Source organism: Panthera pardus, unplaced genomic scaffold (assembly GCF_024362965.1).
Source record: "Panthera pardus isolate Hobbes unplaced genomic scaffold, ASM2436296v1 HiC_scaffold_11, whole genome shotgun sequence".
NCBI classification, from domain to species: Eukaryota; Metazoa; Chordata; class Mammalia; order Carnivora; family Felidae; genus Panthera; species Panthera pardus.
This window is the reverse complement of record NW_026526666.1, coordinates 62006220-62032350: the sequence shown is the minus strand read 5'-3', so window position 1 is coordinate 62032350 and position 26131 is coordinate 62006220. Positions and strand designations below refer to the sequence as shown.

The following is a 26131-nucleotide window of genomic DNA, read 5'->3' as shown; positions in this document are numbered from 1 at the left end:
TTTGCCTTCTCCTACTTTGGTGTCATCATAAGAACAATAAAAACGTAACTTCTGGCATTTTTCAGGAATAGCAGTCCCCCATATTTAGGTGATTTTTACAGCTAACGAGGCATTCCTATGCCCGATCTCCTCCATTGCCACAGCCTCTGTGGGAGGTATTGGTATTACTTCCTAGAATGGTTATGTGCATGCATCAGCTGGGCTGGGCTGTACCCAGACATCTGGTCAAATGCAAGTCCGGATGTTGCTGTGAAGGTAGTTTGGGGATGAGATTAACATTTAAATCAGCAGACTTTGAGTAAAGCAGATTGTCCTCTATGCGGATGGGGCTTGCCCAATCAGTTGAAGGCCTTAAGAAAAAACAGGCTGGCTTCCCTTGAAGAAGAGGGGATTTTGCCTCCGGACTGTCTTTATATTTAAGCTGTGATGGCATCTCTTCTCTGGGTCCTGCCCGCTGGCCTACCCTGAAGATTTTGGACTTGCAGGCCACCACACTTCGGTGAGCCAATTCCTTAAAATCTCTCTCTCTCTGTCTCTCTCTCCCTCCCCTTCCTCTCTCTCTATATTATAAATTTATAAATTATTTAAAAATTATATTCTTGGGGTGCCTGGGTGGCTCGGTTGGTTGAGCGTCCGACTTCAGCTCAGGTCATGATCTCACGGTCCGTGTGTTCGAGCCCCATGTCGGGCTCTGTGCTGACCACTCAGAGCCTGGAGCCTGTTTCGGATTCTGTGTCTCCCTCTCTCTCTGCCCCTCCCCTGTTCATTCTCTGCCTCTCTCTCTGTCAAAAATAAATAAACATTAAAAATTAAAAAAAAAAAAATATCACGGGCATTTTACCAAAGAAGGAAATGGGAAGTGGGAAGCAGGTCATTTGCCCAGGGTTACACAGCGAGGAAGTGGTGAAGCCAGGGTTTGGATCACACAGGGGATAGCTCCAGGTGCAGGATCCAGAAGGAGAAAGGGAGAGAAGCAGGACAGGAAGTGGGAAGCTGTTGAGGCACCGCTCCCTCGTCCTCAGCAGGGCGGGTGTGAAAAGGACACAGGCTTCGGGGGCCACGAAGCTGGCTTCAGGTCCCAGCTGTGTCAACCTCTAATCGGTGAATGGAGGAAGCTCTGCAACCTTTCATTTTCCCCATTTGCAGATGAGGAAACTCCGTTTTAGGGGCGCCACGAAGAAGAGAGGTGAGATGCTCAAAACACTTAGCGTGAGACGTCGTGATTGCTCATGAAATAGAAGTTACCGGAATTATTGATGATCTTTCAAGTCCAAGAAATGACAAGTCCCTGCCGGTGGGTGGCAGGGACTTTGCTGAGCAGGGGTTTGAAGACACAAATGCCGCGAGGTAAATGATTCAGGGTCATCCACTGGCAGGGGTGGTACTTGACCCAGAGCCTCTTAGAAGGAAGGCCGGAAAAATCCTTCAGCGCAGGGATGTTCCTCTCTCATTCATTCACTAGCTCATTTATTCAGCAAACGTTTCTTAAGCACTGGTGTACCAGGCACCGTTCTAAATATTTAGGGCTATGTCAGCGAAGCAGTCTGCCCTCCTGGAACTTACGCCGTCATGGGGAGAAGATAGCAGACCATACACGTAAACACAAAGGTGTTGAGTATGTTCGAGAATGATATGTGCTGTGAGAAAAACAGAGCAAGTCAGCGGGACTGAGAATTCTGGGGGTGGGGCCATTAACACTGGAAAGAGAAGTTAACTTCTGGCCAGAGTCTTGAAGGAGGAAGCCACAGACGTGTCTTGGAAAAACTTCCCGGCAGAGAGACAAATATGTCCAGGAGCCCATTGTGGCTGGGGTGGAGGGAGCCAGGAGAGCAGCAGGTGGTGAGATCAGAGTGGTGACAGGCACCTGGACCAGAGGGACTGTCGTCCACTGTTGGAGCAGAACGAGGAGCCCATGGGATCCTCTAGAGAGAGAAATAGCTTCATCCATCTCATTTATTACATGGGCCATTCTAGTAGCTCAGTTGTGGTTGGACTGTAGGGTCAGGGTTGGCAACAGGGCAGCCGATTAGAAGACTGTCACATGCATCCAAGCTGGAAATGCTGATGCCTCAGGCCAGGTGGCAGTGGAAGAAGTGACGAGTGACCAGGTGCTGCCTCTGCTTTGAAGGTAAACCCGACAAGGTTTCCTGATAGATTGGATGTGGAACATGAGAGAACGAGAGACGTCAGGGTGACTATGAGCTACTGGCCCGTCTGGCTGGAAGGGCTGAGTTGCTCTAACTGGGATGAAGAAAAGCAGAGAAGAAACAGGGTTTGGGAAGATGATCAGGAGCTCACGTGTGGAGACGCTGAGGTTGAAATAGCTATTAGACATCTCAGAGAATATGGAGTAGGCAGATATGTGGGGCAGGGATTAGGAGAGAAGTCTGGGCTAAGGACACATACTTAGGAGTTGTCAGCATGTGGTTGGTCCATCAAGTCATAAAACTGGGTGATGTCAACAGGTATCTCTCTCAATCAAGAGAAGAGATGGGAAGAGCACTGAGAATGGAGCTCTGTAGGGGGGTCTGGGTGGCTCAGTGGGTTAAGCGTCTGACTTTGCCTCAGATCATGAGCTCACAGTTCGTGGGTTTGAGCCCCGCGTCGGGCTCTGGGCTGACAGCACAGAGCCTGGAGCCTGCTTCCCATTCTGTGTCTCCCTCTCTCTCTGCCCCTCCCCTGCTTGTCAATCTCTCTCTCTCTCAAAAAGAAAAAAAAAGAAAAGAAAAACATTTAAATAAAAAAGAATGAACATCAAAGAGGAAGGTGTAATCGACAGGCAAACACTGCTGTTAGGTCAAAGTGACTGATAATGGGATTTAGCAGCATGCAGGGCACTGGTGATCTTGACAAAGTTATTCCCGTGGGGACGCGGGATAGAAACATGACTGGAGAGGGTTCAGGTGAAACTGGAGGGAAGAAGTGGAGATGGGGAGGATACAGAAACTCTCTTGACGAGTTTTCCATAAAGGGAGCGGAGGAATGGGGCCGTGGCTGGAGGAGCATGATGGGTCAAGTTAGGGCTTTGCGAAGGGTCAGAGACAGGAGGTTCACACACTGTTGGAAAAGACAAAAGAAATTTGATAGTGCAGGAGGGAGAGGAGACAATTAGTCCCTCAAGGTCCTTGGGGGGGGTGGGAGCGTGTGGGTCTAGGTCCCCTGCGGAAGGCTGGCCTCCATAGCACAGGACACATATCTGCGGTGACATGCGGGGTGACAAGGTACAGAGGCATGGGTGAGCAAGGCCATCGGCTGAGCCGGAGGAAGACAGAGAGGAGAGGCTGCAGGTTTGAGGGATTAGGAGAAAGCAAAGACATGCAGAAGTCTCTAGTTCTCCCTGTGCAGGAGTTGGCCTGGAAGGAATGTTAACAAGACTCAAGACATGGGCTTGAACTGGATCTGTGTACCATGGCCCTCCCTGCACCCTGGCTTTGGGATCTGAGGGCCTGGGATCTTGGCTACACCCCTCACAGGATGTGCAGCCTCAAGAATGTCATTGACCACTGCTCACTTGCACGTTCTCACCTGGAAGGAGGGGGTTAAATGACAAATGTCCTGTGCCCAGCCAGAGCCTGACCATGGTGGCTGCAACAATGCCACTGCCATTCCCCCCACGCCCCCTGGGGACCCGGCAGTGAGAGGAATCTGGACTGGATACTTTTTCCATTTTTGCACTTCAATAAACTAGAGATAATATAATAGCAGATTTAAATTAGCCATGGAAGACCAGAGTCTCCTTTTTTCTCCCCTTAAAAATGGAAGGAAAGATCACGTCGATTCAGATTTACTATCTTCCAAGCAAAATTCAGAGTTTTTCTATTTCCAAATCAATAAACGGTAGGGTGGACGATTACAAAAGAAACACCAGCAGGACCAGCCAGGCCCCGGCCGGCTGGCGACGTTTGCAGAAGTTGCTTTGCTCCTCTGTGTCTGGGACCCTCTCTAGGCCACGCAGGGGAAACTGCAGCGCCTCCCAAGGGGGGCAGGTGTGGGCCTACAGGGAACAGGGGCTGAGCACCGGATGTCAAAGCCTTTTGCAAACCGCAGGGCGCTTGTGAACACTTGGGGTGGTGGCAGCGACCTGTGCAGCAGAGCCCCCAAGGCCTCTGAGTGTGGCTGCGGCACATCAGAGCCCCGAGCGGCTGCCGGCTGCCAGAGGACTGTTCTGGAAGGGCCCGGGGACAGCCTTCCACGTTCCTTTCGGTTGTGACCTTTGCAGCATTTCCCAGCAAAACTGACACGCCATCTATGCTTTGGACTACAGATAAAGCCCAAGAAGGTCAGGTTGCCCAGCTCTTAACAAGGAGCAGATGTACAAGAACCACATCCCTCCCTCCCGGCTCCCAGGCCTCCAGGGGCAACTGTGGCGGGCGGCGTCCAGAACCACGTGTCCCCAGGCCTCCTAATTTCTTCAGGCTAGCAAAAAAAATAAGGTGGATTCCCCGTGGCAGATTGGGGAGTCTGTGGAGTCTAGCCCTGGGTTTGGACTCCGGCTACATCAGCTTTTAGACATGACGTCTGATCATTCATCCTGGTTTGCCTAGGACGGTCCCCGCTCAGACCTCTTACGCTGCGTAATGATCCTTAGCACTTCTCTTCCCTTTCAAGGGTGTCCTGTGTGGGGGACAGATTTTGAAGTCATCCTTGGCTGTTGCTTCTTTGATCGTCAGTATCCATATTTGAAAAATGGTGTTGTCCTTTATACCTGCAGGATTATTGTTGCTAATCATGCATGATTTAGATAGTGGTGATTAAGTAAGACATAAAGGCTAGCAATTTAATGTTAGCATTACTCTGGTTTATGCTTGCTCCCACCTTCTCTTCTTTACTATTGTTTAATGTTTCTTTCTTTATTTTTTTGAGAGACAGAGAGAGAGAGAGAGAGAGAGAGAGAGAGCATGAGCAGTGGAGGGGCAGAGAGAGAGGGAGAGAGAGAATTCCAAGCAGGCTCCGTGCTGCCAGCACAGAAACTGACATGGGGCTCGAGGCAAAATCAAGAGTTGGACACCTAACTGACTGAGCCACCCCAGGCGCCCCTCAGTTGATGATTTCTAAGCACCCTGGGAAATCTGACCCTCGTTACCCCCAAGAGGGAGGCAGAATCTGCAGCATTAATGTGAGGCACCTGCTGGGTACCAGCTCTTGGGCTGTTGGAAAGGGCAGGGCTATTTATGGGAGGTATGTTCTATTCTTTCCAGTGGGGGCTGGGCTGCGCACTGGACAGAGAAGAAACGAGCCTCCTAATGCAGCCTTTCTTTCCTCCAGGGTGAAGCCTTATAAAAAAGTGACGGTTCCCCTCTAACATGGTGGGAGATGATAAGGGGAACCCGGGCCTCGCTGCCTTTGGCAGAAGCATGCTTCTCCGCTGCTTTTGATGCCCCTTCTGTGTACAGTTTCCCCTTTCTCTGCTGCCCTTCCTGGATCAGCCTGCCCTGTCATACCCTCTAAGGTTCCCACAGCCTTCCCCATCTTCCTGTCGCTCTCACTCCCCTCTGCTGCTCGCAAGAGTCCGGTCCCTGTCTCAATCTTTCTCTAGAGGAAAGCATTTAGGCTGGAGCCTAAGAGATCATGTTCTGGTGGAGCTCACCGAGGCCCTCATGACCCCATAGGAGAAGCTGTTGGCCACGCTCCCCAGTGGGAGACAATGGGGCAGATGGGGTATGCGCAGATTTGCGCATTTCACAGACTTGGGTTCAAAGCTCAGCAACGCATTCACTCGCTGAACGTGCTTGGTTGACACTTCAGTCTGGGCCTCAGTTTATTCATCTGCAAGATGGAGGTAATAATGCTACCCTTAGGAGTTTGATGGGGAGATTTTTTTCTAAGCCACATACATTTTTTTGAGCAGTTACATAAACAGCTACTTATATATAAGGCACTACACCAAGGACTTGACTGTGTTGGGGCATTTAATTCTCACAGCAAGCCCATGAGCAAGGTGTTCTCATTATCTCCGTTTTATAGCTGGGGAGACTGAGATACAGCAAAGTGAAGCAAATTGTCTGAGGCCTCACAGGTAGGTACTAGCAGAGTCTGAGTCTGGTGCAGGAAGTTCTGATCCCAAAGCCAACGCACATGACCACTGGCTTCAATAAACTTAAAAAAGATCCCAAACATGACCACTACTCTGATTTAGCTGAAGTAGGGGGTTTTAAGGGGCCAGACAGGTGTTAGGTGGTCAACTTCAAGCTTACTGAAATTATTTTTGTAAAGAGTGTTCAAATGGTTTTTCACTTTCACTTTTCAGCAACTCTTGGGGGGACAGGAGGTAGGTATTATCCCATTTTTCAGATGGGTCGTCTAAGGTTCAGAGAGCTAGTCAACAGATAAGCCAAGACCTGAATCCGTTTTTCCTGACCCCAAACACAAGCTCTTTCTGTTTCATCATGGTATTTGTCACAGTTAAGAAGTGAATTAACTATATTATTCATTAATCACGTCAATTGCTCAATGAGTAGGTGAAGGACACAGGAGGGAAAGGTAGAAAGCTGGGGTTGGGCCACAGGCTGTCATCGAGAAGGTAGACCCAGGCAGAGTGGTGATGAGGAAGAGGGGCCGGGCATCAGTGGTTCTGAGCTGGGTGTCCCAGTGTTGGAGGGGAGTTGAAGTGTGTTGAAGGTGGGCTTTGCCAACTTCCTGACTTGGGGTTCTTAGGCATCTTTATGTCATGGCTGTGGTATAGGCAGGGATGGGGACACTCAGTATAGGGAATGGACAAACGTGTTTCTAGGCAGATCAAGAGGACTAGACTGAAGGTCAAAGCCTTAGCCTATTAGGTCTAGCTTTTGTGCCCTACTTTTTCTTGAGCATTTATAATCCAGCCTCATCAATGATCACTCTCTGTTCCTCAGCCACCTTGAATGGTCTGTGCTCTTTCTTACCTCTGGGCCTTGGCACACGCTATTCTTTCAGACAGAGGAGGAGCTGCAGAATGGGAAGATGGCCAGAGAGAAGAGAGTGGGGTTTTGGGAAAATTCCCACTGACTTCTCAGGGGCCAGGTTGGATAGCTATATAGTATAATGGCTAAAAGTTCTGTTACTTACTGTGAATTTGGACAGACTACTTAACTGCTCTTTGCTTCATTTCAATCATTTTCAGATAGAAATGAAAATAATAACTCAAAAGGTCAACGTGATTAACAAATGTAATAGTAAGAGGTTGCTGGAGTATAAAATGGGATAATGCATATAGAATGCTTAGCATCGTGCCTTGTACCTAGTTGGCACGCAATGATGGTGAACTCTTCCATTATTGGTCTTTTGGAAGGCCTTCCTCGGTACCCCCTTCCCCTAATCAACTCAGTAAGATTAAGGGGTTTGTACTGAGTGTTCCCCGAGCACCTGTCAAGATTCTGATTCATTGGGTTTGGGGTGGGATTGAGATATGCCAATCCCTTTTTTTGTAAGCATTCCGGGTGATTCTAATGGGTCCCACTTAGTTTCAGTGTCTAAGCTGGAATTTCTCAATGCTTCCCCATAAGCTATGAGGTATTTTTACTATAACCTGAACTCTATGAATACAGGAGCTATGCCTGTATTGTTCGTTGTTGAATTTCCAACACCTCGTCATGGTACCTAGCATTTGAGACACACGTAAGCTTGCGTGGCTTGTTGATGTTTGCCTCTGTGGTGTTGTATGGTAGACGTAACTCAGACCATGAAACACGCCCACCCTTCCTGATATCACTGTTACTAGTTAATCATTTTTTAATTATTAATTAATCTGTCCTTGTTCATATCAGGTGTTTCTATCTCTTTACTGGACTCTGGGTCATGAGTATGAATTCTGGAACCAGCAGACCCTAGCTTACTCTTTTACAAACGGAAAAATCAATAACCAGAGCTTTGAAAATTACATACGTGTGTGGGATTATGAGGGTCAGCCCTTGGGCTCACCCCGAGTGGTTGGTTTCTGAAGAAACCGTGCAGAAATCCTGACGCACATTTGCTTTTATTAAGAATCACTGAGCCATCAAGACCGTTAGAGTGAACGAAGTAACCTTTAAGAGGGGAGGGTCCAAACTATCCTGCTTCTCTGACAAGACCTTGTAGCAAGCCGCCTTGAGCATGGCTCTGTGGGCACTTCCTGGGAGGCCCCAAGGCCGGGATGGCAGGATGGGGACTGAGGGTGTACAGGGGCTGGGGGTAGGTGGAGGGGGGTTCCCCGCTGCACAGCTGAACCTCAGCTTCCTCCAGCAGCCCCTCAAGGAAGCCACCTGCGTCCCCCAGGATGTGAGCCTGCTGGAGTGCAAGCCTCCCAGCCTCCTTGTCATGGGAGTGCCACGCTTTGGGGCCTGGGCCCCCTCATCCCCACGCTACCCACTCCTGTCTGGATTCCATTTATAGCTTCACCTTCAAATTACAGGTGTGAACTGTGATCAGGCTTCCATTCCGCACTGGGAAAGGAGCAGAAGACCGGCTGTTACCCCTGCATTGGAATAGTGTATTTGAGTGGCAGGAAGTCCCCGTAGGGGACCCACATATTCACATGGGCTCTGCCTCTTCCAGGTCCTAAGAAAGTCACTAGTAACCCTAGAATGCGAGAGCCACCAGGGACCAGAGCTCTGTAAGTGGCCAAGCTCGTGGATATTGCGAGGGGCTCGCCCAGAGGTTGGATTCTGAGTAAATCGTAGGAAAATCACGAAGGAAGAAACTGAGGTGGGAAGAGAGCTAGGACTTAGGCATGGCCTCATGATGTGTCCATGCCTGCGCTGGGACTTTAACCTCAGGGCTCCTGATCCCCTGTCCAGGCTCTTTGCACGTCACCATGGTGCATTTCTTTTCCTTCTTGGCATTGAATTGTCCTTATCTGTAAAATGAGTTTATTCCTGAGCTTGCCTCTCAGGGCGTGTGTGAGATTCAACCCAGCTGCCTGAGATACTGCCAAGCTCCCCTCAGAGCATCGTCTGGAAGCCTGGCTCGATGACAGAAACCAGTTCTTCCTCTTATTCTGGCCTGGGGATGACCGGAGGCCTGTCCCTTTAACTGCCTGTTCTCCTAGTTTCCAAACACAATAGGAAATGGGATTTCTGGTCTCCTGGAATTCACAGAACTGTGCGATGGGGAGATGGGGGCCAGGAGAAGCAGGGAAACAGGCCAGGTTTGCGGGATGAAAGGTCTGGAAAAAGAGTCCGTTTCTTGGCTGTGGGGCAGTGTGACCCTAAGCAAGGCACCTGGAGGCCAGCCATTTAAATCTCCGTTTACAGCTCTGTAAAATGGAGATACAAAGGGTCTTGTTGACCAGGTTGAAAGGTCAAATAGGATAACAGGTTTGTAAATGTTCCATAAAATAGAAATCATTGTGGGATTATTTATGAAGAGTTACTATTGGCAAATAGTAGATAATCATACGTTCAACAAGCATAATTTATTTTGTACCTACCATCCTCTAGGTATTTTATTAGACTTTTTTTTTAATGTTTATTTTTGAGAGAGAGAGAGAGAGCGAGAGCACAAGCAGGGGAGGGGCAGAGAGAGAGGGAGACACAGAATGGGAAGCAGGCTCCAGGCTCTGAGCTGTCAGCACAGAGCCTGACATGGGGCTCTGACTCATGAACCGTGAGATCAGGACCTGAGCCGAAGTCGGACGCTTAACCGACTGAGCCACCCAGTTGCCCCTTTATTAGACTTTTTATTGTTGATGATGATCTTTGTTGTTGTTGTGGTGGTGGTGGTTGTTAAAGTGTAGTCGACATAGACATTTTGTATTTATTTCTCACTAAACCTTAGAATCATCTGGTGACTCAAAGCAGCTACGAGCTTTCTGTACATTAGCTTTTTAACCTTCAAAACATGATGAGTTGGGGGCACCAGGGTGGCTCAGTCAGTGAAGCGTCCGACTTCGGCTCAGGTCATGAACTCTTGGCTTGTGAGTTTGAGCCCTGTGCTGACCGCTCAGAGCCTGGAGCCCGTTTCAGATTCTGTGTCTCCCTCTCTCTCTGCCCCTCTCCTGCTCACGCTCTCTTTCTCTCAAAAATAAATAAACATTTAAAAAATTAAAAAAAAAACACAGTTAGTCATATTATGCAGAAGGGATAACTGAGGCTCACAGAGACTAAGTGGTCTGCCCAAGGCTCCCGAGGAAGCGGATGGAAATCCAAGTCCTCCTGATACCAGGCTGACACTCTTTCCATCCATCTGCTTCCCCAGGGAAGACCTTGGTCAGCGGTTAGATCCCGTCCTCTTGGGTGTGAATGTAGGTTCTCTGACAGCAGCTCAAGGACAGACACTCCTGTTCTGACTACCGCATACTCCAGAGCCCGTAAGATGCCGAACCCAATTCATTTCAGCTCAGCCAGACGCACTCTCGTGCCTCGAAGTGTTCTCCATCTCAGCATATAAGATGTGAGCTGCACTTGGGTGGTGGAGACCTTCGGGGCTGCATTTCAGCAGAACCTTCAGTTCTGGGCCTCATCCAGGAGGGTTTCACGGTGTCCATGCTATGAGGCTCTCAGCTATCCAGGCCGGTCGAGGAGGCTGGAGGAGAGAACGGAACACAGATGCTAGGCCAGGGGTTGACTTGGAGCCCAACAGCAAGGGCTGGAGCCTGTTGGGCACTGGGGTGTCCAGAAGTTCAAGGTGAGGACAGGCACAGCCTAGGTGTCATGCTCAGAAACACGGAGCTAGGAGGAAGCCGGTCTTGGGCCCTCCATTCGTAGCTTTTCTGTGCGCACCTCTGTCTGGGGAGGTGTCTGCGGCCCCCGGTCTAGTTCCTGGAACAGGAGAGGAAGGGCCCTCTGGGAAGTGTGGTCCATAAACGAGTGGATACGATGGACCAGGGAGGCTGGGAGAGGTCATGTCTTGCACTCCGGAGGGTGGCAGAGAGTGAGAATTGCTCTCACTGCCCCCACACTCTGCACTTCACGTTGGGATGAAGTCGCTGAGTCAGTAGGTCAGAAACCCCTGGTAACGAGGCACCAACATGCACCGCGTTTGAATGGTGGCTACAGGTTAGACTCCAACACCAGGCAGAGGTGCCCCCGGAAAGCCGTCCCTCCCTGCTCTCCCACGCGTGATGATTGTGTGGGAGCCTGGACGGCCCCCTCCCCCTGGGGTGTTTATCCCCAGAGCCCCAAGTGCCGCCCGTTCTTCTGGGATCCCGCGAGATTCTGCCTCCTTCTCACTGTACTTCTGGATGGCTCTAAGGGGGCAGACCTTTGAAACCAGGTCTGTACAAAATCAAGTTCTTCTCCACAGCTTACTCACTGTGTACACTTGGGCAACTACCTCTCTGGGTCTCCGTTATGCTGTCCGTGCTAAAACAGGTAGAATAATACCGTGGTGGCCGTGGAGGTCTGAGGCCTCCAGCTGCAGCCCCTCCAGGATCTGCCTCAGCCTCTGACCTGAGACCCTGTCCTTCTTGGGCAGCCCCAGCCAACGACTGGGCACTTGGGGCTATTGGAGTCTGGGCCATTTCTGTCCAGTGTGGGGGTCCTGTCACGGGCCTTCTTTGCTGCAGAGCTCCCCATTGGCTTGGCCGGTCTGTTGTCAGTTCTGCATTGCTTTTGGGGTCAACTCCCCACCAATCCTGCTTCCTCCCTGATTTCCTTTCCCAGGTGCCAGAAGATCCATATCCTGGTCTAAAGTCTTTCCCTGCCCACTTCCCCCCGCTCCTTCTTTTTAACTTTTACAGACATGGCCCCTAATATGCTACTTATGTCCCCAACTCGTCCCAGTGTCTGCTGCCCTGAGGACCTAACTGTCACAAACACCTGCACAATAAAATGGTAGACCTAACTGCTATTATTGTTGTTGTTATTATTTCTGTAGCTCCCCTGGTCAAGGAAAGCCATGTGAGAAGTCAACAGGATGTCAGCTCTCAGTCTGACCAGCAATTCGCAGAAGGGACAAATATTCTGCCCGGTGACCACCTTCTACAGCTCATGGCCCTGGGGACTGAATCCCAGAGGTCTTTCTTTTACAAATCCTCATAGCAACGTCCCAGGTTGCTCTCCTCACAAGGGGTGCAGGCACTCACTTGGAGTGTGCGAGGCAGCTCGGGTTTCACGGGGAAACAAATGAATTTTAAAAAGAGGAATATTTCATACTTGACATGCCCAACGCTTCCTCCCTGATGCCCTGGTGGAGAGCATATTGGACGATTCATTATACTTGTCAGGACTCGAAGACAATCAAACACAAGCCATGTTGCTCGGAGATTTAAGACCATTCGGGATGTTTTGCATACTTGTTATATTGCCACCTTTGGTGTTTTAACATTTATTGTCCCCCAGGGCCATAAAAATGTCCTGCCTTTTATAGAGTGCACAGAATCGGAGACTCCCCCACTGGCCAACCCAGCAGAGTTGGAAGGGACCTTAACAAGACCTAGAGAGCTTGATTTGTAACTGAAATGCTGCCCTGCGCTTCAGTTGTTTGGCCAGGGCATGAGCCTGTTACAACAAGAGGGACTCCTGCTCTCCGCCCACAACCCAACAAAGTCTGCTGAGAGACACGGACACCGGGGCGTACTAGCTCCTAAGGCAAACTGTTCGGTTGTGTGTGTTATTCCCAGTTGACCGAGTGATCTGATTAGCCTCACACAGCCCTCGTTTATGCCTATAGTCCTGGCCTATATATTAATAGCACCCCTTTTCCTCTTAGATATGGAGTAGAGCCCTTAGCAAAACATGGGTATATGGATATACACCCACCCCTTCACCATGTACCTAGAAAATGGTGAAAGTTTGGACTCATGAACTAGATACAGATTTACAGGCAGGACGCTGCCCTTATTTATTCATAATTATTTACTGCACGCTTCTGTGACTCTCTTACAGACGAGCCCTCCCGTGGCTCTCGTGAGAAGCCAAGTGAGCGGCCATCCAGAACTGGAAGGAATACAGTCTTGCTTGGAACCGCAGACCTGGTGTGCCTACCCACTGAGGGTTCTTTCTAGGTCTGTGAATGCTTGAACCAGATCAGTGGTTGCTGACAAATGGCCAAAGAAGTCGGGGAACTTGTGGTTAAATGAAGATGCCGGTGCTAAAGGTAATGAGAGCACAAATGGTAATAATACATGATATTTACCAGGTGTGAGGCATTGCCCTGCGTCTTTTGCATTTGCATATATTCGCTGACTTAATCTTAAAATAATCTTATGAGGTAGATCCTGTTGATGAGGGAGCTTGGGGTGGGCTGAGGACAGAATGTAAGCTAGTGCATCCCCCCACCCCCCCACGCCCCCCCCCCACCCCCCACCAGCCAGGTGGGATGTGTGTGTGACATTCCTCCAGCACTCCTGGCTACCCAGGGACAAAGGAGAGGAAAGAGAACAAATAGCTAACTGATAGAGATCACAGTCGTGCAGGACATGAGTCTCCATCAGTTTACAGATGTCTTGCTAAATTACAAGAAAAAGGCAATCTTATCAATAGCCTCATCTTCAGAAACCTATAGACTCAGTTTCCTGGAGCCCTAACATCACCCCTCCATAGTGATCCTGGGAACAAAGGCAAGAAGGAAATGGCAGGTAGAATTACATTTTTCACAACCTGCAGCCCATTGATAAATACTTGAGGCAAATACAGAGTATAGCGTTTCTCCAGGAACCCCCTACTGTCCTAATGTTAACGCCTTACTAGAGGGAAAAGAACCTTAGCTTGACAATAGCAAGGGCTCAGGTCCTCTTCAGAGTGTCAGAGTCCCTCTGGAGGCCTCCCTTTTGACTTTACCTCCCCAGCTCCATAGTATAAAACCAGCCATTCAGCTCTTTCTGCCCACGGGTCCTGTCCCCATGCTTTAATAAAATCACCTTTTTGCACCAAAGACGTCTTCAAGAATTCTTTTCTTGGTTGTCGGCTCCAGACCCCCCCCCCCACCACCACCCCACCTTCACCCCCAAAGCTCATCACTATTATTATACTCATTTTACAGGTAAAGAAATGAAGGCACAAAGAGGTTAAACAGCTTGCCAAAGCCATGACGTTTTTATACTGGAGCATGAAGCCTTACCTTGTACCCTATCATTTTGGCAGGAAGATACTACAGGCATATGGGGGCTGTCGCCCTGGGGCTGGTGGCTAGATTAGTCATTCAAGCTCCCTTTAATTAGGGTGTCCATATAATGTGTCATCCAAACTAGGACACTTTTGGGAATGAAAAGGAGTGTTATTAATAGGTATGCCAGGACAGCAGGAATAAATGGAATGACAATGTGGGACAAACCAGGTCAGGTGGTCACCATACGGTTGCAGCCAGCCCCTAAAGGCTTTACTCTAACAAAGCTTAAAGCTACTCCAGCTTAAATCTGCTCTAACAACAACCAAAACAACAAAACTGAAAAGAAGGGACTTGACTGTCTAGGAATAACACAAACACCGGAGGGGCTGGCTTAGAAAACAGCAGGGAGAGGAGTCTGAGACTTTATCCTACTTCCAAGCTCACGAGTTAGCCTCCACTATTTCACGGATGCAGGGAGGGGACGGGTAACTCCTGGGTTACAGACAAAGGCAGCATAAGCCTCGCATGCATGTCAATTTCCTCTTGTCCCTCAGGCCCCCTGGCGCTGATGCAAAGTGGCCCGGATAGGTGCTATACTTCTAAGAGGTGTGCTTCACAGCAGAGGAGGCTTGGGTTTAGGGAAAGAAATCTTTGATAATGGGCTGGCTGCTTGCAAACCTGCCTGACCCTTGCCCTGGGGGAGGTGTTGTCTGTATTAGATGGGCCAACAAACCAACTTGCCCCTATTCCCTGGGAGATGCTATCTCTCTCCCCCAAGTCTTTTGCTCTAAACCTTCGCCCAACAACAGTGAGGGTCCCACCCTAGGAGTGCTCGGTAGGACCTGTGGCTGGAATTTCTGCACTCACTGGGAGAATAGACAGCCGGCTTCCAGGCTTCTCGAAGCCAGGACTTCTCCATTATAAGTCAGAGGTTCCAAGAGATGCTGGTTCCCTTCCTCTGATTTTGGGAGTGCTTGAGGTCAAGAAAGGGGAAATGTGTTCGGTTGCCCCAGAGTGTAAAATTAGAAGCTGAAAGTCTTTACTTTGGGTACCAGCTCTTCCCTTCCCCACAGGCTCTGCCTCTCCTGACTTTCTTCTGTGGTGTGGCTTCTTCCAGTGGGGCTGTCCCCGAAGCTACTGTGACCCCTGGGCTACAGTGTGAATCTTGTTGCCTGTGGTATCCCAGTGCCCGTCCTGGAGCCTGGCACATCCGGAGGTTTCTAATATGGTCTGGCTAAAGAATCTGGGAGAAAGTGGCCACAGGACACATGTACAACGTCCTCCTCACACACCCTAGGGACCATGACCAGGCATTTTTTTTTTTTGTTTTTTCCTCTCCAAATCGCAGGTTCCTCATTTGTAAAAGGAAGGTATTTAACCAGATGTCCTCAAATATCTCTTCTGGTTGTAGAAGCCTATGCCCGTTATCTAATTATAGTTATGATTTCTTATTTTGTGCCAGGAGATAAGAAACATGATCTCTCCCCACTTCGAGGAGCTTACTTCCAAGTTAGAAAACATATCATTGTGAGTGATTTTATGTACAAAAGCGTCCGAAAAATGACACAGGCAACGTACGATTACATCTCCAAAGAATAGAGAGGATGGATGTGTAGAAGGAGCGACCATTTGTACAGAAAGTGCTGAGAGAGCACAACCTGTACGTGCCAGGGTCTGTCCTAGGTGTTACGGGGTGACTCAAGGTCAAGGAAAGAGCTATAGGGGCATTAGCCAGGACCCCAAACCAACAGCACTGTCTTGGGAAAATTATTTCATTCTCTTGAGTATCCCTTTCCCTATATGTCAAATTGGAATGAAATAAAGAGTTACGGGGAGGATTTGGTGATTTAGTGAGCTTGAAAAATACCGGGTTGATTAAAGGTGAGATAGCGGTATCAATCGCCATTGTCACTCACAAATTTCATTTACCTGTTGATTTTCCGTGCTCAGCATTAAGGGGTGCAGGGTGGGGCCTGGAGTGCTATGGTCTTTGGTCTGACCATCGAACACCCTTCCGGTGTTCGGCCTGGTGTCTCACAACCAGCCTTGGTTCCTCTATGGACCCACTCTGTGGATCGGTCACAGTGGGCAACCCGATCTCATCTGACCATGTCCCTTCCCTGCTAAAATCCCACAGGACACATTATTGGAAAATGGGAGAGGGGCCAGGGGGCTTCATTGTGACCTGCAATGTTTTCTATTTTCAGCCAGATAGTGGGTTCATAAATAGTATTCATACCAATTATACTTTTTTGTCTGCCTGAAATATTCCTTAATGAAAAAGCCATGACGAGGGAGTCCCAAGGACACTGAGCTTGTTGACTGTCTCCCAACATCCTGCAAAGCTACGTGGAGAGAGATAGCATTCTCCAGGGAGGGCTAGGAATAACTCTCTGGGTCATTTCAGACTTCGAGAAGGTACTATTTTCCAGAAAGAAATCAAACCTGTGCTCATGAATTGGGGTCTTTATTTTCCATACAGCACTTGACGGTTTTCCCAGAGAGAAAGAAAACAAGGGGGAAAAAAGTGGCAAAATCCCCCAAACGCATGCAGTCAGAGCAACGAAGAAAACACTTCTCATTGCCCAGCTTTGGATGGAAACGTGGGAGAGGGTCTTAATTGTCTCCCGGGCCCCGGGCCCCATTCTAATTTATTGAGGGAAGGGCCCAGGAGATAAATCTTGATGTCATTCTCTAAGCCACCTAAAATGAGCCCATTAAACTACCGCCCGTGAATGAAGGCGTTTTTCCCAGGGTTGCAGCCCCCACCCTCAATCCCACACCCAGCATCACCCAGGGCACCGCCATTCTGAGGGCCTGAGAGGCACATCTGACAATGGAGCATTCAGGAAGGCCTTCCCGGATGGGGTAGGAAGCCTGTTTTATGCCCTGTTAATTACTGCAACAATTTATAAAATTCATGACAAACATAAAGCCCTTACAGAGATTGTATTTCAAATGGCATATACCTATAACAGAATTCTCTTTGTTTGTAATTCCTGGATTTATGAGCTGTTGCACAACAAAATGGGACCGCCCCTTGTCCCCATGGGGGGCACTGGCTGAGCACCTCAAATATGCCATGGAGACAGAAACCTACTCAGGCATGGATGGGGACACTGCAGTCCCAGCTTGTGAGCTTAAGAGGAGTGGAGTTTGGGTTGGGGCAGGGAGGTTTTCTCTTGGTGGTTCCAAGCTGGAAGGGACCTCAGGCACGAGCTAGTCCAACCGTGTGTCTTTGCAGGAATCTTCCTTATGGCTTCTCTATCTCGTTTGCATGCTTCAGTGACAAGGAACTCCTTACCTGACAAAGCAGCCCAAATGATTGCCCTTTGTCTCTAGTCTTGTCCCTTGTCCTCCCCAACTTTCCCTTGGCCACAAGAGTGGTTTTTCTAGAACCCAGATGGGATCTTGCTGCACTCCTGCTTAAAATGACTCAGTGGCTTCCCTTTGCCTTCTGGGTAAGTACAAGGTCCTTAACAAGGCCTGGGAGTTGCTGTGTGAGGGAGGCCCTGCAGTGGCCCCCTGTCCGTTCCTCTCTCAGTAATGCCAAAAGCCTCTCAGCCAAATGGCCTTTGTGTTAAAATCTCCCAGTACGACTCACATAAGAGAAGGGTCAAGGGCTTAATTTTAGGGGCAGCAAATAAGAGTGTGTCTGTGGAGCTGGTAGATGGTGACTTCCTCACAGCCAGCAGGGGGGATGGGGTGACTGAGCTCTCCAGAAGGAAGAGAGAATGTTGGTGGCTCCAGAGAAGAGAGGGAAGCAGGGTCCCGGTGGAAGAGGATGGAATCTGAGGAGCTTCAGAGCTCTGAGAGCACGAGAGACACCTGAAGTTCTTTTTGTTTCCTTTTTGTTTGTTTGTTTATTTATCTTGAGAGAGAGAGAGAGAGAGAGAGAGAGAGAGAGAGAATCCCAAGCAGGCTTCATGCTGTCAGCACAGCACCTGACGCAGGGCTCGATCTCATGAACCGTGAGATCACGACCTGAGCAGAAGTCCAGAGTCGGATGCTGAACTTGCTGAGCCACCCAGGCCTGCAGTGCTCTTAGGAGAATCTGAGCCAGGAGCCAGGCTCCTCTGCCCTCTCCTAGAGGCAGGGGGTGGGGGGAGGGGGTGGGGAGGGAAGGAACCTGAGCTCAGCTCAGGTCTCCGTTCTCTGTACACCAGCTCTGCCATTCAGCGAGTCTCCAGCTTCAGGGAAACCTGTATATTTATGCAGAGGCGATGACTTTATGAGTCTTGGACAGGGAGTTGCTTTCATTTTCTCCTTGGTGTCAGAATATGTGTCCTCTGTGAGATGTGCAGGAGACGTTCCGACTGGCATCCTCGGAAGCAGAAGACTGTTGATATAGAGCAATTAAAATGTGGAGTGGCTGGGTGTTCTGGCTTCCCAGAGTGCCCAGTTGAACGTTTGTATGTTAATTTCTTGGAAGGAAAGAATTGTTTTCTATGAGGATCTACTGAGTTCAGGTGTTCTACTCACTAGTTGTGGGACCATAAGCAAGATATTTCCTCTCTCTGGCTCTTGGCTGTAGTTTCTGAAAAATGAAGTCATTGCTAGGAAGAACCCTTTGAGATGTTCAAGTCCTCAGGAAGCTGAGATTTGTTTCCGTAGTTTCCTCATCTAGGAAATGGAGTTGACACGAATCCTACCGTTTAGAGTTGCTCTGCATAGAATCGAAATAATCTATGTTATTATAAATAATCTATGTTATTATATTATGTTATTATATAATCTCCACATTGTAAGGAGAAGTCCCATGAAGAAAAGTACCAATCTGTTGGAGCTGAGGTGTGGGAAAGAGGGAGTTAGGATGTTTTTGGCTACAAGTAACAGAAGACTAACTCAAATGGCTTAAATACTAAGAAAATTTGTCATTGTGTACTTTAGGATGTTTGCATTACGGGAGTTCCGGTGTCGGCAAGTTCAATTGCTTCATGACATTATTGAAGACCCTGAAAATGAGTCTCAGCAGCCTGAGTGGCGTCTCCTGTGTTTCACTGTCTTTTCCCCTAAGCACATAGTCATCAGACACCTGATCAGAAAGCGTATGAAGCAAGAAGGAAGTGGGGACTGGCTGTCAGCCTCTGCCCCAGGGGGACACGAATACATACCACAAAACCAGACTCCCAGGGAGGGAGTCACCAATTGCTTCAGGAGTAGTTCAGTCTTTAGAAATAGATACTCCCCGGCGGAAACACGCACGGAGAGAGACATAGCGTCTCTAGAACGACCTACCTGGGGTTCAAGTTTGGCTGCACGCTGACCAGACACGGTGGCTTAGGCAGATATTTGATGGCTCTGTGTTAAGCCGGTCAGGGAAATGCAAATCAAAACCATAACGAGATGCCACGAAATACCCACCCACAAAAATGGCTACAATTGTAGAGACTTTAATCCTAGGCGTTGGAATAATGGAAACTCTCTTACATGGCTGGTGAAAGTGTAAATTGATATATGCCCTATGACTGATCAAGCAATTCTGTTCCTAGTTATATCTCCAACAGAAACAAGTGGTTATGTCCATCAAAAGACATTTGTAAGAACGTTCATAGCAGCATGATTCATAATAGTGCAAAGTGGAACCCACCCAAATGTCCATCAACCAGAGAATGGAGAAATATATCAAAGCGTGGGCACGGCCAGGTGCTGCCCAGATCCCTCTTCAAGGTGGGGCTTGCCCCAGCTGTTGGGACGGCTGCCAGCAGCCAACCTTCAGGCTCTCTGGCCCTTCCAGATCTGCCTGGGCCGCAGACGGCCGCTTTGCCACAGCCGCACAGCACGGCTAACACAGGCTGTTTTAGCTTCCAGGCTCCTCGTGGGGTTGGCTGAGGTGGTCCTTGGGTCTGCACCAAACTCTGAATATCTCCCCGCTCCCCGTCCTGCTTCTTGTCTCTCCTGTCTGCAGCTGTCAACCCAAGGGCACTTCTCAGTAGCCATTCTGCCTACAAATCCGCCTCCGAGTTGGCTTCCCAGAGAGCAAGCCTGCCGTGCACGGGTGTGGTCAAACAGGACCATACAGTGCAGCAATCAAAGGAAAAAAAGCTATGACACCGGCAGCATGGGTGAATGTTGGGGAAGGAAAGCCAGGTATGAACGAGTATGCACTGTCCGAGTCCATTTCAATGAAGCTGGAAACCAGCGCGACAGATTCATGGTGAAAACAGGCCAGAATAACAGTGACCTTGGTATCAAGGAGCCTTGTGTGGAACTGGAAATAGTCTATATCTTGATTCAGAGATATATACCTATGCACGTTGGCACATAGACATGTGTATATGCGTATGTGTTCATATTGAATATTCATTGAACTGCACACTTTGATTTGCATGCCTTACTGCATTGTTACACTTTAGTAAAAATGATAAAATAAAAATTAAAACAATAAAAAAAAGTCAGACTGTATTGTAATTGCCTAGCTCCCTGGACAGCCTATGGTTTCCTGAAGGCAGTGGCTGTGCCTACCCTTTAGTGGGTGTTCGATAAATATATATATATTTTTTAACGTTTATTTATTTTTGAGACAGAAAGAGACAGAGCATGAACGGGGGAGGGGCAGAGAGAGAGGGAGACACAGAATGCGAAACAGGCTCCAGGCTCTGAGCCGTCAGCACAGAGCCCGACGCGGGGCTCTAACTCACGGACCGCGAGATCATGACCTGAGCTGAAGTCAGCCGCTTAACCGACTGAGCCACCCAGGCGCCCCGATAAACATTTTTTTGAATGAATCAATGAGTATCAACCATTGATTTGTTGGATGGACTTGGGCGAGTCTCTTCACCCTGTGAACTTCATTTTATAAAGAAGGAAACCAATGCAGAGAGCAAAACTTGACTCACAGGTGTGGTATGCAAATCCGATGAGATAACTGGTGGAAACGCACTGTGCAAACCGGAAACCGTTGTGTAAGCGTTAGTGCGCAGGTTCTGAAGTCGAGCTGCCAGAGGTGGAAAATCAGCTCCACCAGCCATCAGCTGTGTGCTCCTGGGAAAGTTACTTAACACCTTTGTGCCTCAGTTTCTTCTCTGTAAAAAATGGGGTCATAAAAGTACATACCTTGTTGAGTGGTTGTGATAACTGAGACAACCTGAGTCCCCTAGAATTGTGGCTGACTGCTCAGTAAGTTCTCGATAAATGCCGGCTAGTATTAGCATGGAAAAAACTTTCCCCAGGATGGTATCTTTCAGGTAGAGAATCCTTCAACCTTTCCCTTCCCCACTAGGCTTTCTTCCCCTTATTTCTTCTCTGGAGCTCACTAGGATCCTTGGGATCCAGTCATTTATAACCTTATGGACATGACTTTTCCCCCAAGAGCAACTAGCCTGCAGGAAAGGAGATGACCCCAGTAGACAGCCCCACACTCCTGAATTTTGGATGTCTGCGTGTCATTTTTTCCTCCAAGAAAAAAATGACTAGGGCAGTCTGGGAAAGATGGGGGGGAAATGGTGAGAGGGCAGGATGGGGCTCAGCCATTGGAACATTCTCTGGTGAGGCCACGAGGGCAGAACATGATCCCAGAGTAGGATTTTCCTCCCTCCCAGGCTGGACTTGGAAGTGGCCAAAGACGGAGTCTGATTCCACCCAAACCCAACACCGGCAGTGATGGTGTGACGGGGCAGGAGCTGCGGGCTCTCTCAACAGTTTGCGTGCCACCTGAACTTGTCACTTCGCCTCTGGATTTCTGCAAAACCAAGGATAGGGACTAGCTAATCCCTAAGGGCTCATTCAACTCTGAGCTTTGGGATTCTAAGAAGTGGAGTTTGGTACAGCGGACTTAGATGAAATGAAGTTTTTTTTTTTTTTTTAATTTTTTTTAACATTTATTTATTTTTGAGACAGAGAGAGACAGAGCATGAATGGGGGAGGGTCAGAGAGAGAGGGAGACACAGAATCTGAAACAGGCTCCAGGCTCTGAGCTGTCAGCACAGAGCCCGACGCGGGGCTTGAACTCACATACCGCGAGATCGTGACCTGAGCCGAAGTCGGACGCTTAACCGACTGAGACACCCAGGCGCCCCAGATGAAATGAAGTTTAAAGCCGGCTCTGTCATTTTGGCAGCCCTGTGTTCTGGGGCAGGCGATGCCACCTCTTGGTCCCTTTGGGTTTTATCTGTGACAGGGGTATAATAGAGGTTTGCTGTAAATAGTAACTCAATAAGTAATAGTCCCCGTGATGGCTAATTCTTCTGTCAACTTGATTGGGCTGTGGGATGCCTAGATGCTTAGTCAAACATTACTGTGCTTGTGAGGGGGTTTTGAATGAGATCGGCATTTGGGTTTGTGGATTTAGTAAAGCAGATTGCTCTCCCTAATGAGAGGCTCATCCAATCAGTTGAAGGCCTGAATAGAGCAAAGAAACAGTAAGAGGGCGTTCTTCCTGCCTGACTACTTTTGGGCTGGGGCCTTGATTTTTCCTGTCTTCACGCTGGGCCTAACACACCCAGTCACCCTGGGGCTTGAACCTCCAAGTTCCAACTGGATCTATACCACCAGCTCTCCTGGTTCTTAGGCCTGTGGACTCAGACTAGAACTAGAGCATTGGTAGGGGCGCCTGGGTGGCTCAGTCGGTTAAGTGTCCGATTTCGGCTCGGGTCATAATCTCACGGTTCATGGGTTCGAGCCCCACGTCGGGCTCTGTGCTGACAGCTCAGAGCCTGGAGCCTGCTTTGGATTCTGTGTCTCCCTCCCTCTCTCTCTGCCCCTCCCCCCGCTTGTGCTCTGTCTCCCAAATAAATAAACATTAAAAATAATAATAATAATTAAAAAAAAGAACTAGACCGTTGGCTCTCCTGGGTCTCCAGCTTGCTGACTGAAAATCTGAGGACTTTCCAGCCTCCATAATTGCACGAGCCAATTCTGTGTAATAAATCACATCTCCCGCGTTGGTTCTGTTTCTCTGGAGAACCCTGACTAATACAGTCCCCTTCCCGTCTGGTTTGTCTTTTTTTAGGAAAATCTTCATATTTTTCCTCCATGTACCCTGTAGCTCTTACTTTCTGCTCCTGAATAAGTCAGTGCCTATTTACAGGGAGCAAAAAGTCAGCAGCAATAGAACATGCTCCATCTGTCTAGTTTTTATTATTTCAAGCGCTTCTATAATTATCATTTAAAATTTTTTTAATGTTTATTTATTTTTGAGAGACAGAGCATGAACAGGGGAGGATCAGAGAGAGGGAGACACAGAATCCGAAGCAGGTTCCAGGCTCCGAGCTATCAGCACAGAGCCCTGATGCGGGGCTCGAACTCACGGACCGTGAGATCATGACCTGAGCCGAGGTCGGACGCTCAACCGACTGAGCCACCCAGGCACCCCTATAGTTATCATTTAATCCTATTATTTAATCCTAGACCTGACAACCCAGGGAGATAAATAAAGCAGAAACTGTTCCCTTTAATTTTATTTTAGCAGCATTATTGAGGTATAATTGACATAAAATAATCCATACTCGTCAAGTGTCCAATGTGATGAGTTCTGGGATATGTACAAACCTGTGAAACCATCAGCACAATGTAAAGAACATACCCATCACCCCCTAAAATTTCCACATGCTTCACTGTATTCCTTTCCCATCCTGTGCCATCCCCAGATCAGCACTGCTGATGGCCATTACTTTCTTGTAATTGCTGAGAGAACTGAGGACCAGAAGCTGACACATCCTGCCTATGTCAGGACTCTTCCCTGGTCTAGTCTCCTGACGTTCAGCTCAGGATTCATTCTGGAGACCATCTTCAATCATCCCCAGGAGAAAGGGGGAAGAAATCACTTATTGAGCACCTACCATGTGTTAAGTCCCAGGCTAGGTGCTTTACATATAATAGCTGTGGAAATACAGTAGCCTGAGTCTTCCTTTGGTTTCGGATGCCTCCTCTCTGATGACTGTTCACCCCCACCCCTGGGTTCTGACTCAGCCCATGTATCCAAATGTGAGCTCGGATACATCTTTCCCTGGGTGTCTAATAGGCATCTCAGATGGAATTTGCCTAAACATAGCTTTGCTTATGACTTACCTTCCCCTCTCTCCAGCCCCCAATCGGTTGTCCCTGAGTCTTCTACTCAAGTGCTCAAGTCAACAATACTGAGTTAACTTCAATTCTTTCCTTCCCCTCACTTAGGACAGCTAATCCATTGCCAGGTTCCATTACCTGTATCTTCAAAAGAATCCCAATCTGGCCGCTATTTTCCATGCCCATTCCACTGTCTGGTCCAAGCTACCATTGTGTCCTAGTTGGTGTCCCTGCTTTCACTCTTGCCCTGGCCTCTATGACCCTTTCTGTGCATATCAGCCCATGATCTTAAATCACATCATGACACTCCCTTTCCTAAAACCCCTCAATTGCTTTCCAATACATTTGGAACAATCCCGCATTCTTACTCAGCCTCATGGAGTTCTCTGTGATCTGTCACTTTTGTGAACTGGTATCGTGATGCCCCCACCCCCACCCTGGACACACACACAAGCTCCGGTCGATATGACCTTCCTTCTGCTACTTGAACATACCAAACTTATCACTGCCTTAAGTTTTCTGCCTAGAAAACTGGTCTCCTCATCTTCCCACAGATAATTTCTATTCTTTCCTCAGGTTTTAGTCAAGGAAAAGAAATGGTGGTCATGACCATCTGATATTATGTTGTTATTTGTTTGATGACCCGTCCATTCCTTCTTGAGAGTGAGAGTAGGAACCTTGTCTGTTTTATTTACTGATGTATTCACCAATACAGCCCTAACACCTATAAAAATACTCAGCATATGCTAGGTACTCAATAACTATTGGTCCACTGAATGATCAAACAATAGGCCTCTTAATCATATATAGTAATGGTTAACCATCTTTCCAGCCAAATGCTTCTCTATCACTACATAAAAATCCAATAACTCTTCCTAATTCTTTCCCGCCTCAACGTTTTCCTTGGCCACGTGCTCGCCACAGTGATGAAACCCTTAAATGTTGGAGCTTCATCTTCTTCCTACTCCCTTGTGGAACCTGCCCCCGGCCCCCCTCATACCCTTACCTCCTGGGTTTTGCTAAGTAAATTCCGAACTTTTGTTCTATTATCCCACATTGTCTTACAATACGCCTCTTCGGTTTCAATAATCCTCGCTTAACTCGTATTACAATTCCCAGCCAAGCATTCATCTTCCTTTTAGATTTAACCATAAAATACCACAAGATTTACTGCCCACCGCTCTTTCTTGTGCTTGTCATCTTTTCTACCTGGAGACTTTTGTTTTAATTTAATTTTCATGTGTTTAGAATTCTTCCCCAAGTGATTTCCTCAGCTAAGGGCATGGGTACATGCTCTTTTAATTCTTTAGTAACTGAACATTTCTTTCAATGTCAAGATCCAGCACCAACGCCACCACCCCAGTATATAGGGTGGTAGTTCATGATGTTCTCGGGCAAGTGGGTATGACAGGGGATAGTGAAGGGCCGCGCCCTCACGGAGCTTACATCTTTTTCTCTGGCTTTTGTATTAGTGGAATCGAATAGTTTATGCTGCGGGAATCAATATTCTCCAAATCTCAAAGGCTTAACAGAAGAAAAGTCTCCCTTTTGCTTTGCGGCTGGGTCCAGGAGACTTACTGGGAAGGTTGTCCTGCATGTGAGAGCTCCATGTTTCACTTCTGTATCAGTGCAAGCTTCCCGGATCAGAGCAGCAAGGGGAGAGAGTGCCGGGAAGTCTCACAACCCTGACACGCCTCTGCCCAGAAGTGACACACACATTTTCATTGCCCAAAGAATGTCATATGACCATGACAAACTGCAAAGGGGCAGAGTAATGCCAAGCCCCCGTGTGCCCCGAAGGCAGATAACTGGAAATATTTATGAGTTCCACTAGTATCTAACAGCTTTCACTGAGAATATAGTAAAATGTGGGATGCTTTCATTATATTTTTTTCTCTCCGTGATCTAAAAATTATGATTCACTGTCTTCTATTTACCAGTATTGCACAGAAAGTTAGATTTTTTTTTTTTTTAGTTTTGCCTGTCTATGTACCTCTCCCCGCCCATCTATCTGTATGTCTGTGTTAGTTGAGGTCAGCCATGATGACTCACAGATAGCATTAACTATGTAAGAGATTTAGCGGGACGGCAACAGAAGACCAGCAGAACCTTGAGCCCCTGATGGAGGTCTGAATTCTGTAACAGGAGATTGGAAAGGAAGCGCCCTTGAGGTAGGAATGGTCTC

The 26131-nt window shown here is 48.3% G+C and overlaps 1 long non-coding RNA gene across 1 annotated transcript; it reads right to left on the bottom strand.

Moving 5' to 3' along the window:
- Positions 1-16392: 16392 nt before the first annotated feature.
- Positions 16393-25635, bottom strand: LOC109266809 (uncharacterized). The gene is made up of 3 exons (XR_002079875.2): positions 25525-25635; positions 20781-20966; positions 16393-18607 (listed from the first exon to the last, which is right to left on the bottom strand). It is a non-coding gene; the product is annotated as an uncharacterized LOC109266809 (long non-coding RNA).
- Between the last annotated feature and the right edge of the window lie 496 nt (positions 25636-26131).